We start from the raw sequence: 11,094 nt of genomic DNA on the forward strand, positions 1-11,094 counted from the left end.
TGTCTGAAAGGGAAAAAAAAGAAGAGAATGAGACATTAAAGATAAGACATATCTTTATTTTTCTATATAATTTCCAAGTACATTGAGACATTTATCATACCGCTTTATAAGTTTCATAAAGCCTTCCAGGAAAAAATCAGGGCGTTGCATACGGATGAAGCGTTGAACGGCTTGTTTGACGTCAGGATTGCTACCAAAGCGGCTTTCGCCGAAAGTCTTCTTCAAAGCAGGAAACACATGAAGTCACTTGGTGCGAGATCCGGACCGTAGGGCGGATGGTGTAGGCGCTCTCGGTATGCCCTGCACTTGCTGAGGTCCATCACTGAATTGCTGGCACCATCTCTGCACTATTTGCCTCAACATCACACAGGTCATATGGTTTTGCGTTGCCGCCGCCGTGTGTGGTCATCCAACATCAGAAGGCCAGACCTGAGGAGGCCAGGCCGCTTTTCCCGAATCACCTCTTTCAATTTCGACAGAGTGGCACAGTACTGCGCAGCACTGATCGTTGCATCCTCTAGACAGTCCAGCAACAAAACTCCTTTGGCGTTCCAGAAAACGGTTAGAAGCACTTTAACTGCAGACGGAGTGCTTTTGAACTTCTTTCGGACAGGTGATGACGGATGTTTCCACTCCGTGGATGCGGCCTTCGATTCGGGCGTGTAATGGTGGACCCACGATTCACCCCCGTCACAATCCGAAACAGAAGGTCATTGCCGGATTCATGGTAATGCACGAGCTGTTCCAGGCTGAACGCCATGCGTTGTTCCATGTGTGTAGGGGTCAGTTGGTGAGACACCCATCGTGCTGACACCTTCCTGTATCGAAGAATGTTGTGGATGATCTTGTGAGCTCGCTCATATCCGATTCCACGTTCTGCAGCTACTCCATCGATGGTGATTCGCAGGTTTGCTTTAATCATGTCATCCACCTTCCTGACATTTGCATCTGTAGTGGCCGCGCGCGTCCGTCCAGGTATAGGTATATCCTGCACTTGATGACTTCCATCACTGAATTGCTGGCACCATCTCTGCACCATTTGCCTCTACATCACACCTGACCCATACACCTCAACAAGGCGGTTATGAATTTCTGTGCCTGATACTCCACGTGCCAATTCATAGCGGATAACAGCTCTCACTTTTGACTTTGACCACGACTCCAAAACGCACCTTCGCTCCGTAGCTCCGGGAAAAGACTGAGCGGCTGGCGTCCGCTATGGGCTGCGACAGCGCCACCTGCTTGATGGCGGTCGACCTCTACCCAATGGTGTAGCGCGACTGCTACGGTCGCAGGTTCGAATCCTGTCTCGGGCATGGATGTGTGTGATGTCCTTAGGTTAGTTAGGTTTAAGTAGTTATAAGTTCTAGGGGACTGATGACCACAGTAGTTAAGTCTCATAGTGCTCAGAGCCATTTGAACCATTTGAACCAATGGTGTATCGGTGTCTTCCACATGCGCGTTCACCTGTCGTGTCCTCTTTCGCCCATATTACTCATCTCTGCCCACAGCAATGAACGCGTGAAGGAGGGTATTATCGGTTTGAGAATTTGTCATTCTGTTGTTCGCACTTTTTAAGTTTGGCTTCTGTACAAAGCAGCCAATACATGTTATGTTCAAGCGATTTTTATTTTTATTTTTATTTGAGTTCCCGAAGCATCTTCATTATACTGCAGTTTTAATTCTTAGATCTCTAACCAGTTTGCACTATTTGAACTGTAGCTTTTTGACAAAATTGCTGCGCTCTTGCACTGTCATTTAGTACACAATTCCTCTTTTATTATGTGCACTATTGACACCACTGACTCATCGAGTTAGTGGTCGCTTTGTGCTGCCCTGCGCACCCCTACATGTTGCAGCGACGGCAGTGTCGTCGGTCGGCGCTGCTGGGAGTCAGCCACTAGCAGCGGAAACCGCTTCGGCGGTTGCGGTAACAGGAACCGCGACGTCGGTGGCGGTGGCAGCAGCCGCAGGAAACGCAGCGGAGGCGGCGTCCGGGGGCGGCAGCAGCAGCGAACGCTGTGGGCGGAAGGGTTGAGCGGCAGCAGCATAAGCCACGGATGCGGCCGACGCCTAGAACCGCCGTTAATCCGGTACTGCACGACAAACGTGACGTTTACAAGCCTGCACCAGCGCCCCAAGCACACGAGTCTGGAAATGCCAACTTTTTCGTTAAGTCGTCGGCACGCGCGGCGAGTTAGTTAAGGTTAACGCTGATGTGGCGCTCTGCGACTTTTGTAATGTTACTTACAGCTGCTTCACGTTGAGGAGCCATTTCGTCATGTGAAACACACAAAAAAAAGCTCTGCGATATTTCGGCAACGTGCCACATAAAGTAGTACCTGTAGAAAGAAAGAACATCCCCTACGTCACAAGCAGAAAGCGAGACGCCATAATGTCTTTGTCGTGTTCAGTAAAAGCTCATATTCGGTGGGTTTTACACCCTATGAATATGTCCATTTTGTAACCATCAGCACATTATCTCCATAACGAATCGTTATTGGTACTATTTGTTGTAATAAAATTACAGGAAACGTCAAAACAATGGGTAAAAGGCGATATAATTAGCATATCACGAGAGTAAGCCGTTTTAAGGTAACAACCATTAAAGGTACATAAAACGCGTCGTTCATGCTAGGATTTGTTATAATTAAAAGACAAATAATAACATTTCGATGATTAAAGCTTTTAAAACAGAGTAACATAAAATACGAGGTCGCTTAGTATCAGAGCTTCAGCATAGCGTAGTTGGTTGAGGCGACACAGTATGAATCCCTTGGTTCGCATCATATTTATTTATTTATTTATTATGAGTCATTAGTCTTGACTGGATTGATGCGGCGTGCCACGAATTCCTCTCCTGTGCCAACCTTTTCGTTTCAGACTAGTCAAAATGCTCAAATGTGTGTGAAAACTTATGGGACTTAACTGCTAAGGTAATCAGTCCCTAAGCTTACACACTACTTAACATAAATTATCCTTTACACACACGCTTTAATTCACTAAGACATAGGAGGCTTACAGTTGCACCAGTAGTTTGCAACACCACAACCCCGAAAAAGCTCGTTATGCATTCGGATGCGCACGTTTGCGTTCGTGACAGTCCATTAACAAAGAAACAAATCCCTGATAATAAAAAATCAATACATATCATTCCAGATTCCCGACCTGTTTTTACCGGATGACTCACTGGTGAACTTGTTACCACATTATCAATTTTTCTTCGAATCTTACCAAATATTCAAGACACCAGTGTGCATACGTTCAGGAACACTAAAAATTCAGAGCGCTGCCGCCAAACAGCTTCTCTTCTGACCGACTGCTGCAGTATGATGACTCCTATGCGTAAGCTATACAGGGTGGTCCATTGATAGTGACCGGGCCAAAAATCTCACGAAATAGGCATCAAACGAAAAAGCTACAAAGAACGAAACTCGTCTAGCTTGAAGGGGAAAACCAGATGGCGATATGGTTGGCCCGATAGATGGCGCTGCCATAGGTCAAACGGATATCAACTGCGTTAAAAAAAATAGGAAATCCCATTTTTATTACATATTCGTGTAGTTTTTAAAAAATATGAATGTTTGAGTTCGACCACTTTTTTCGCTTTGTGATAGATGGCGCTGTAATAGTCACAAACGTATAACTACGTGGTATCACGTAACATTCCGCCAGTGCGGACGGTATTTGCTTCGTCATACATTACCCGTGTAAAAAAGGACAGTTTACCAATTGCGGAAAAGGTCGATATCGTGTTGATGTATGACTATTGTGATCAAAATGCCCAACGGGCGTGTGCTGTGTATGCTGCTTGGTATCCTGGACGAAATCATCCAAGTGTCCGGACCGTTCGCCGGATAGTTACGTTACTTAAGGAAACAGTAAGCGTTCAGCCACATATGAAACGTCAACCACGACCTGCAACAAAAGATGATGCCCAAGTAGGTGTTTTAGCTGTTGTCGCGGCTAATCAGCACATCAGTAGCATACAAATTGCGCGAGAATTGGGAATCTCAAAAATGTCGGTGTCGAAATTGCTACATCACCATCGATTGCACCCGTACCATATTTCTATGCACCAGGAATTCCATGGGGATGACTTTGAACATTATGTACAGTTCTGCCACTGGGCACAAGAGAAATTACGGGACGATGACAGATTTTTTACATGCGTTCTATTTAGCGACGAAGCGTCATTCACCAAGAGCGGTAACGTAAACCGACATAATATGCACTGTTGGGCAACGGAAAATCAAGGATGGAGCAAGTGGAACATCAGCGACCTTGGCGGGCTAATGTACGGTGCAGCATTATGGGAGGAAGGATAATTGGCCCCCATTTTATCGATGGCAATCTAAATGGTGCAATGTATGCTGATTTCCTACGGAATGTTCTACCGATGTTACTACAAGATGTTTTACTGCATAACAGAATGGCGATGTACTTCCAACATTATGGATGTTCGCCGGGACCAGCCGCACAGTCCATGACTGCAGCGCCTCAAACCGCTCGGCTAATCCCGCGCGGCTCAGAGTGGTGCTTGCAATCGACGTCCTCAACTATTTGCTGTATGAATTCCAATCTCTGTCGTCCTCTACAGTTTTTACCCTCTACAGGTCCCTCTAGTACCACCTGTTCCTTCTATTTGTCAGTGTCTTCTTTTTATTCCTTTCTTCACCGATTCTCCAGAGAACCTCCTTATTCCTTACCTTATCAGACAATCAAATTTTCAACATTCTTCTGTAGCGCCACATCAGAGATGCTTCGATTCGGTTTTCCCACAATCCATATTTCTCTACCACACAATTATGTGCTCCAAACGTACATTTTCAGAAATTTCTTTCTCAAATGAAGGCCTCTGTTCGATACTAGTAGACTTCTCCAGGCCAGGAATGTCTTTTTTACCAGTACTAGTCTGCTTCTTATGTCCTCCTTAGCCCATCCAGCGTGAGAAACTTTGCTGCCTAGTTAGCAGAATTCCGTGAGAAGTTAATCAGAATTCTTTAGCTTCATCTAGTTCGTGATCGTTAATCCTGATGTTAACTTTCTCGATGATCTCATTTCTGCTACTTGTCATTACTCTGTATTAGTTAAACTGTTCATTTCATTCAGCAGATCCTGCAGTTCTTCTTCACTTTCACTGACAATAGAAAAGTCATCAGCGAATCGTATCATTGATATCCTTTCACCTTGAATTTTAATTCGATTCTTGAACCTCTCTTTTATTTCTGTAACTGCTTCTTCGATGTATAGACTGAAGAGTAGGGACGAAAGACTACATCCCTGTCTTACACCCTTTCTAATCCGAGCTCTTCGTTCTTGTCTTCCACTCTTATTGTTCCCTCTTTCGTCTTGTACATATTGTATAGGCCCGTCTTTGCCTATAGTTTACTTCTATTTTCCTCAGAATTCCGAACAATTTGCATCACTCTACATTGTCGAACATTTTTCTGGGTCGACAAATCCTATGGAAGTGTCACGATTTTTCTTCAGTCCTTACTCGATTATTATATCGCATTTCTGGTGCTGTACCTTTCCTAAACCAAACTGATTGTCGCCTAAAACATCCTCAATTTTCTTTTACATTCTTCTGTATATTAGTGTTGCAAGCAACTTCGACTCGTGAGCTATTAAGCTGATTGTGCGATAATTCTCACACTTTTTGGCTATTACAATCTTTGGAATTGTGTGGATGAAGCTTTTCCGAAAGTCAGATCTTGTATCGCCAGTCTCACACATTCTACAGACTAACGTGAATAGACGTTTTGCTGCCACTTCCCCCAATGATTTTAGAAATTCTGATCAAATGTTATCAATCCCAAACGCCCTATTTGATCTTATCTCTTCCAAAGCTCTTTTAATTTATAATACTGAATTCTTTATTTCGATTCCTGCTTTTTCTTCTGTCGCGTCAACAAACAGTTTTTAGCCGGCCGGTGTGGCCGAGCGGTTCTAGGCGCTTCAGTCCCGAGCCGCGCGACTACTACGGTCGCTGGTTCGAATCCTGCCTCGGGCATGGATGTGTGTGACGTCTTTAGGTTAGTTAGGTTTAAGTAGTTCTAAGTTCTAGGGGACTGATGACCTCAGATGTTAAGTCCCATAGTGCTTAGAGCCAAACAATTCTTACCCCTAATATAAGCCTTCACAATGTACTCTTTCCAGCTATCTACTCTCTTCTCTGCCTTTTTTTCCCTTTGCTCTCTTAATGTTACCACTCTTGCTTTTAATTTTACCAAAGACTATTTTGACTTTCCTGTACGCTGAGCCAGTCCTTCCGACAACCATTTCTTTTTCGATTTCTTCACGTTTTTCATGCAGCTATTTCGCCTTAGCATCCCTGGATTTTCTATTTATTTCGTTCCTAAATGACTTGTATTTCTGTATTCCAGAGTTTCCCTGCATAATTTTGCACTTTCTTCTTTCATCAGTCAACTGAAACATTTCCTCTCTTACCCATGTTTTCTTCTCAGTTAACTTGCTTGAACCTATATTTTTCTTTCCATCTTCAGTGATTGCCCTTTTTAGAGACAACCATTCCTCTTCAACTGAAATGCCTACTGCGTTATGCCGTACGTCAGTGCCTATATCCTCAGAGAACTAGAAGTGTATGTCCTCCTTCCTTAGCATTTCCGTATCCATTTTCTTTGCGCACTGATTCTTCTTAACTAGTCCCTTCAACCTCAACCTACTCTTCATTACTACTACATTGTGATCTGATTCTATATCTGCACCTGGGTATGCCTTACATTCTAATATTTGATTTCGAAATCTCTTTCTGCCTATGACGTAATCTAACTGAAATTTTCCCTTATTTCATAGCCTTTTCCTAGTGTACCTCCTGCTCTTGTGATTCTTAAACAGAGTATTTTCTGTTACTAGCTGAAATTTACTGCAAAACTCTATTAGTCTTTCTACTCTCATTCTTATTACCAAGCCCACGTTCTTTTATCACCCTTTCTCCTGTTCCTGACCTTACAACCACGTTCAAGTCCCCCATGACCATCTGAGTTTCATCTCCCTTTACGTACTGCATTATCTGTTCAATATTCACATACACTTTCTCTATCACTTCCTCTTACGCTTGCGACGTAGGCATGTTTACATGAATGTTGTTGTCAGTGTTGGTTTGTTGTTAATTCTGACGGGAACAACCCTATCTCTGAACTGTTCAAAGTGACTCACACTCTCTGCCCTAACTTTCTATTGATAACGAACCCTGTTACCGTTATGACATGTTCTGCGAGTTTGTGACACTTGCACAGAGTCACACTTGTACGAAGAGGGAATGTCTTGACATTTGTATGGAGCCCAGGAAAGTGTAGTAGTGGACAGGGTGTTCCACAAGGAGTTTGGAAGACTTACATGGAGTGACATCTGCGTGGAGTGACACTTACGTGGAGCCTGGGGTTGTTGCCGGCCTGACTGGCTTTTCACAGGTACACATGCACTAAGAAGTCTAGCAATTCAGCACAGCTGCTCGTGCGAGATGGCTCGCACTGTGAGTTAACGAGCATTTCGCTCTCATATGAGTATATGGCCGAAAGAAACAGCCTTCAGGAATTGTGAAACGAACTCTATCGTCCATGACAGTGTGCCATAAAGAGAGCAGATTCGCCACGAGATTGGGAAATTCACAGACGTCTATTGTGCTGAATGATGCCTAAGCGCTGTAGTGCGCGAGTAGAACAGATGAGAACTGCATTATAGGGAGCCCCCGTAGGAGCTGTTTGTGACCAGGGAGACGTAGCAGTGTTAAATATGGCGGACCTAAGATCGGCTATAAAGGGAAACATTTATGTATACTATATTAGTCTGTAGTGTTTCAGAGAATGAAGCCACAGTAATTTTAATTTACCATTCTTCATAAATTTTCGTGGTGATCACAATAAAACTTGAATATTGAGCATATCTATAATAGTTTAGGATTTAGTGTTAAACTGAAATTAACAAGTTTTGTAACAATGAACTGAATCCTAGAATCTGAACGCTTTAGTCGATCTTAACGGTCGACATTTCCTGTAGAAGCGCATCGTTAAAATGACAAACTTTGTAAATATCAACTCTTTAACTTGATTTGTTTAAAAGATATAGGAAATTTAAATTACCCGTGTTTTCAGTTAAGCATCACATCATCATTTCCTCCACACAAAACACATTGAACGATGAGAGTATTGAATTATTAGGTAATAGAATATTTTCTGTAAAGTTTAGTGATAATAGTTACTTTTGTTCTTTCTTTATTTATCAGAAAGCATATTGATGCAAGGCTACATTCAAAGCTAAGAAATAAATTGTATTGGTTTTATGTAAAAGAATTTAACGTTTATTATGTAATGTATATTATTATTACTTTATTTAGAATGTGAAAGTGTTCAACCTATGATTATTTAAATATGTTAAAACGTAAAATAATGTAGAATAAGCTGTAGCCAATCTGATTGACGCTTCAGGAAAGGGAACTGCGCTAGTCAGTTGAGCGAGATTCGGCGCGCGGGAAACGCCGCCGGGGGCGGGCAGAGGGACAGTGCTAGTGGAGACGCTCGGTCTTTGGGCAGCTGGGAAGTGAAACGACACAGAAAACTTCGCGTTGTGTGGTATCGCGGGACTTGGTCTTCGAGCGGTGAAGAGCCGGCAGCCTGGTGTAAACTCTTAACTTTACGCGTGGTTAACGAGGTGGAGTATTGGTCTTGTAATTCGCTATGACATTGTGAACGATCGAACTATGTCAAATGGATATGCGCTCTAGTGTAATATTAATTGTACATACGACCACTTTTGCTATTAGTTTGCTTTCTGAATAAACATTATTGTAACCAAATCGTAACTGTGTGGCCTACATCATTTATGAGTCGTTAATTTAGCTCCCGGTATTACTATTAATGTTGTTATATTAAAGTTATATATATATATATATATATATATATATATATATATATATATATATATATATATAATACAATTCCGCAAACTTGCCATCAGCCAGATAATTAACCAAAGTGTCACAAGTGGCTAATTGAGGGCCTGTAATGCGACACGTACGGTTGAACCCCTAGACGAGTTTGAGCCAAGACATTTGGTACCGCATGCACGCCCGAACATTTTTGGGATGTTAGCTCACAGCACTCAGGTCACAGCAGTGAGCAACCATAATGGGTGGTTGGTTCATTAACGTGTTTAGTGGCAAATATATTTTTAACACTGTTGTAGTAATGGAACTGACAATGAAACCCAACATTATGAGAACTGACAATGAAGCTCAACATCTCTTTTAATATTTTGATGATGCAAACAACGGGGGCAGCGAAGTACGAAGCATGCTATTTCTTACGACAGTCGCAGCCTTATGACAACTGTTGTTTTAGGACTAAATTTAAATTGAAAGATTCATATTTCGCTGTCATTTTATTTAAACCTTAAACATAAAAAAGTCAATTAATATTACTTATTTTGGTTTCCACTAAAGAATCTATGTCTGGTACCACTTTTTGAACAATACTGATTTGAAGAAAAGCTCTTAAGTCGAAGCCTGCCAGTGACTTCTGTGGGAGGATTTCGATCTCTTCACTGTGCAAAAAAACAGCATTTACATATGTCTAAACATCAACATCAACACAATCGAAGCTCCAGACTTGCAAATTGCCAAAATTTGCATTGAGGAAATAGAAGTCTACGATACTATTTTTTCTGTAACTATAAACACGCAAAAATCAAGCGAAAATATATGCGAATTACTCAACAGCCCACCGATTCTGGAGGAATCTTCTCCCGAGAAAATAATTTACTGATTATGATGGTAGCAATTTCTTTCCTTGCAGATATAACATCGCAACGATTGACAGAATATTGGTATTTAGCAGTAAAAGGGGAAAATTGTGTTTATCAAACTGCGATTCATTCTTTGTGGATGGAAGGTTCAAGAGTTCGAGCAAGAAGTATATAGAGTTGTTCATATTCCACGTCGACCTTATTTGTTGTTGGAAGTAAACAAAAACCGTTCCTGCTACTTATGCATAGGTGCAAATAAAAAGCGAAAAACTTGTGAACGTTTTTTAAAAGTTATTGAAACTAATGTTCCTGGATGGAATCCTGCATCTCTCATGATGTACTTCGAAACTACCACCACCCAAGCAGCTAAAAGTTTGTTTCCTAGAATAGAGATTAATCGTTGCAATTATCATCTTAATCAATGTTTGTGGAAAAAAGTTCAGTATTGCGGCCTTGTTCCAGCCTATAAGGAAAACGAGGAAATAGGTTGTCATATAACAATGTGTTCTGCTGTAGCACATCTTTCCCTGGAAATGTTGCAGGATGGTTGGCTGTGTATTCGGGATAGCACGCGTACAAACCAAAAGCTGCAGGACTTTTGAAACTTCCTGGCAGATCAAAACTGTGTGCCGGACCGAGACTCGAACTCGGGACCTTTGCCTTTCGCGGGCAAGTGCTCTACCAACTGAGCTACCCAAGCACGACTCACGCCCAGTCCTCACATCTTTACTTCCGCCAGTACCTCGCCTCCTACCTTCCAAACTTTCCAGAAGCACTCCTGCGAACCTTGCAGAACAAGCAGTCCTGAAAGAAAGGATACTGCGGAGACATGGCTTAGCCACAGCCTGGGGGATGTTTCCAGAGTGAGATTTTCACTCTGCAGCGGAGTGTGCGCTGATATGAAACTTCCTGGCAGATCAAAACTGTGTGCCGGACCGAGACTCGAACTCGGGACCTTTGCCTTTCAAGGGCAAGTGCTCTACCAACTGAGCTACCCAAGCACGACTGACGCCCCGTCCTCAAAGCTTTACTTCCGCCAGTACCTCGCCTCCTACCTTCCAAACTTTACAGAAGCTCTCCTGCGAACCTTGCAGAACCAGCACTCCTGAAAGAAAGGATATTGCTGAGACATGGCTTAGTCACAGCCTGGGGGATGTTTCCAGAATGAGATTTTCACTCTGCAGCGGAGTGTGCGCTGATATTGGTAGAGCACTTGCCCGCGAAAGGCAAAGGTCCCGAGTTCGAGTCTCGGTCCGGCACACAGTTTTGATCTGCCAGGAAGTTTCATATCAGCACACATTCCGCTGCAGAGTGAGAATCTCATTCTGC

The 11,094-nt window shown here is 42.8% G+C and overlaps 1 non-coding gene across 1 annotated transcript; it reads right to left on the minus strand.

Annotated features, from left to right (window-relative positions):
- Positions 1-10,692: 10,692 nt before the first annotated feature.
- Trnas-uga (transfer RNA serine (anticodon UGA)) lies at positions 10,693-10,767 on the minus strand. The gene has a single exon. It is a non-coding gene; the product is annotated as a tRNA-Ser (tRNA).
- Between the last annotated feature and the right edge of the window lie 327 nt (positions 10,768-11,094).

Source organism: Schistocerca gregaria, chromosome 3, assembly GCF_023897955.1.
Source record: "Schistocerca gregaria isolate iqSchGreg1 chromosome 3, iqSchGreg1.2, whole genome shotgun sequence".
In the NCBI taxonomy this organism is placed as follows: domain Eukaryota; kingdom Metazoa; phylum Arthropoda; class Insecta; order Orthoptera; family Acrididae; genus Schistocerca; species Schistocerca gregaria.